At 73.4% G+C, this 3849-nt stretch overlaps 1 protein-coding gene across 1 annotated transcript in view; it reads right to left on the reverse strand.

The window, feature by feature from the left end:
* The window catches only part of SP7 (Sp7 transcription factor), a 5826-nt gene extending 4839 nt beyond the window's left edge, over positions 1 to 987 (reverse strand). The window contains exon 1 of the mRNA XM_039708555.1: positions 532 to 987. The gene's annotated coding sequence lies outside the window, so the exon portion shown is untranslated. The remainder of the gene's footprint in view (positions 1 to 531) is intronic.
* Positions 988 to 3849: the final 2862 nt, after the last annotated feature.

Raw genomic sequence — 3849 nt, forward strand, 5'->3', positions numbered from 1 at the left:
GGCGGCGCCGGGCTCGGCCGCCCACGGCCCCGCGGCCGCGCCGGGCCCCCGCAATTACCCGGTATTTATACCCGGCCGGACGCCGGGACCTCGCCAGCGCGGGGGGGACACGGGGCGGGGGGGCTCCGTCCCCGGGCAACCGGCCAGCCACCGTCCGTGTGTCCATCCGTCCTCCTCTCCATCCCTCCTTCCCATCTCTGCCTCATTCACCCGTTTATCAGCCGGGCTCAGGAGCTGACGCGAATTTGAGGGGGTTCAGCCCCTCTGTCCCAAGTTTGGGGGATCTCAGCCCCACCACGACACGAGTTTGGGGGGTCTCAGCCCCCTGAGATGAGCCCGGGAGTCTCAGCCCTCAGAGGCTGCAGGGCCGGAGGTGTCCCTGTCCCCATCGCGGTCCCCAGAGCCAGGGAACGGCCCCTGCCCAGCGCGGGGGTCCCGGCAGTGTTGTCCCCCCGGGGGCACCGCAGCCCCTCGGGCTCGGGGGAGCAAGAGGCACCAGCCCGGGTGACCCCCGCGTCCCGCAGCCCTCACCTGGCGCGGTGTCCCCCGTGTCCCCCGGCCCGGCCCTGCCCCGCCCGCCCTCTCCGGCCCCCGGATGTTTCCCTTGCGGTCGGAGGCCCCGAAATAGCGCGGCCCCCGCGCTGGGTGCGCCGGCCACGGCCGCCCACGGGCCCCGCGGGACCGGGGGGGCCCCGAGGGCCCGGAACAGGGCTGAGCTCCCCCCCGGCACCACCCACGGGGGGCACCCCGGTGTTCGGAGCCCCCCCGGCGTCCCAGAGATCCCCCCCACCAAGGTGGGGTCCGCGGGGCAGGAGGAGAGGAGGGGGAACAGGGGGGGACGTGTGGGGACATGGGGGGGATGGAAGCAGGGACCTGCAGGGACAGAGGCACCGGAATGGGGCTGGGGGCTTCCCACCCACGGGGAAGCCAGAGCAGGGTGGCCCCAGGGCTGAGCTGCACCCACGGCCCCGGTGTTTCCTCCCACCCTTTAATTATCCCGGAATTATCCCTGGAAATAACCGCGGGGGCCGCGGGGGGGCACCGAGCCGGAGGGACCCCCGGCGGGGACAGCCGGAGCCTGGGACAGCCGGCACACCCCGGGGGACAGCGCTGCCCCTGGGGGGACACGGGTGGCCGTGGGGGGACAGAGGTGACCGCTGGAGGACAGGGGTGGCCCCCCGAGCCTGCCCGCGGCCCCGGCTCCCCCCGTGCCCCCCCGCCATGTGGCTCCCATTGCGCTGCGGTGCCGCAGCCACATCAGAGCGGCGGCAGCGGGGGCGGCAGCGGGGCCGGACCCCCCCTCCGGCTGCTGAAGGACCCCCCCAGGCTGCCGAGGGGACCCTCCCAAGCTGCTACCGCGCCCCGTGTCCCCCCCAAGCTGCCAGGGACTCCCCCCGCCGCTGGGACACCCCCTCCCCCGATATCCTGGGACCCCCCCCAGGCTGCTGCCAGCGACCCCTCCCCAGCCCTGAGCCCCCCGGGTGTCCCCCCCCGGTGTCCCCAGCCCTGTGACCCCCCCGGGCCCCCCGCCCGTCGCTGTCCCCGGGCCGGTCCGCCCTGGCTCGCGCCGCGCTGCATTTCTGCGGTTCCCAACCCAAAATTGCTGGGAGTCGCCCGGCGTCGCCCTGATTCCTCCGCGGCCGCGACCTGCCGGGGGGGGGACCCAGAGGGACAATCGGGGGTGGCAGCGGGGGTGGGGCACCCCAGGCTGGCCCCGCTGCCCCCCCCGGCTCGCCCCAGTGCTCCCAGTTTGCCCCAGTCCAAGGCTGGGGGTTCCTCTGTCCCCTGAGTGGGCAGTGGGAGGGGGGACAGGGACACGGATGGGGACAGGACAGGCTTGGCGACAGCAGCAGGGTGAGCGCAGGGACAGTGGCAGGGCTGGGGACACTTTTGGGGACACGGGACAGGACAGCACCCTGATGTGAGAACCAGGGACACGGTTGAGGACAGGGCTGGGGACACAACAGGGCAGGGATGGGGGCACTGTTTGGGACAGGACAGGGCAGCTCTGGGGACACTGCTGGGGACAACACAGGACTGGGGACACTGCTGGGGACACTCTTGGGGGCAGGACAGGATCGGTGACAGGGCAGGACTGGTGACAGTCAGTGCCCAGGTCCCACGTGGCGGGTGACAGGACACGGTTGGTGACACTCCCGGTGCCAGTCGGTGCCCGAGTCAGTGACACTGTCAGTGACACTCTCGGTGACACTGTCAGTGACACTCCCGGTGCCAGCCGGTGCCCGGGTCGGTGACACTGTCAGTCGGTGACATTGTCGGTGACACTGTCGGTGCCAGTCGGTGCCAGTCCCGGTGCTCGGGTCCCGCCGTGGCGCCCCCGCCAGGCGGCAGCAGAGCCTCGGGCCGGGGGTGGCACCGCCCGGCCGCGACCACCGGGGGGCGCGCGGGGACACCGGGGAGGGGTCCCGGGGGACACTGGGGGTTAATGGTGGTACTGGGGACACCGGGGAGGGGTCCCGGGGACACTGGGGGTTAATTGGGGCAGGTCTCGATGGGGGAAATGAGAGGTTAATTGAGGTGTTAATTGGGGGAGCCCCGATGGGGCTCTGGGTGCTGATGGTGGGAGCTACTGGAGGGGACACGGACCCTGCTGGGACTAACGGGGTGAGGGGGCTTAAACGGGGGGAGGTCTCACGGGGACAGGTCCTGCCGTGCCTCCCTTGACCCGCCCGGCCCAGCATGGCCCCAGGTGACAGGATGGGGACAGTCACAGTGACAGGACAGGGACAGCCCCGGTGTCCCCCAGCCCTGGGGCAGGGCCTGTTGGGCCCCTTTTGTCCCCAGGTGCCACCACTGCAGGTCACGAGGGGACACCGAGCGACCCCAGTGGTCTGGGGGGAGCGGGACAGGGACAGAGCAGGGACAGGGACAGGGATGGGACAAGGACAGGGACAGGGCAGGGACAGGACAGGGACAGCTCGTCCCGAGCCCCATCGGGTGCGGGGGCGAGGCCGCGGGGCCTGCCCGGGCTGCGGGGCGGGAATTGGGCCGAAAACGCCGGGAAATGGGGAGGTCGCGGGCGGGGCGGGCGGGGTTGGTGCCGGAAAGCGAAAGCAGCGCCATTGCTGTCCGTGCTGTCCCCGGCCCCCGCTCGCCCCAAACCGCTCGCTTTGCTGTGAAATGAAGGATTTTGGCCCCAAACCCCGGGACGCCGCCAGACTCCGCAGCTGGCGTGGCCGGGGCGGGGGCGGCCCGCGCGCCCCGCGGTGTCGGGGCAGGGCTGGGCGATGTCTGACCGGGCTCCGCGCTTCACACCGCGCCGCGGGCCCTGAGGACGTGTCGCACCGCCGCGGCGGCTGTCGCGACATGGCCGAGCCGGCTTGCGGCACGGAACAGGGGCTCGGGGAGGGAAGAGCCGCACGAAACGCGCGGGACCGAGGGCGAGGGGAGCCTCGGCAGCGCCCGCGGCAGCCCGGCCGCGTCTGAGGGAGCCGAACCCAACATGGCGCCGGCTCCGCCATTCGCCGCGCCGTCCCCCCAAGGGCGCAGCCCGGCCGCTGGCCCCGCCTCCCCGCGGCGCCCATTGGCCCGTTTGAGACCGACCGGCGCGCTGATTGGCTCTGAGCCGCGCCGCGGCTGCCGCCTCCGCGCTGGGATTAGTCGGCGCTACCATCGATATCCGCTCCTCTCCCGCCCCGCGGCGCGGCCCGCGCAGCCGGTTGGTGCTGGGCGCTGTCAGTTACCGCCAGGCCCCGCCTGCCGCGCCCCATTGGCGGCGGCGCACGTTCATCACGCCGCGGCCCGCGCCGCCGCGGCCGCGCCCATACGGGGTCTCCCTGCGAGCCCGCGCGGGCGCCGATTGGCTGAGCCGCCGCCCGCCCCCTCCCC

Source organism: Passer montanus, unplaced genomic scaffold, assembly GCF_014805655.1.
Source record: "Passer montanus isolate IOZ18808 unplaced genomic scaffold, ASM1480565v1 scaffold204, whole genome shotgun sequence".
In the NCBI taxonomy this organism is placed as follows: Eukaryota; Metazoa; Chordata; class Aves; order Passeriformes; family Passeridae; genus Passer; species Passer montanus.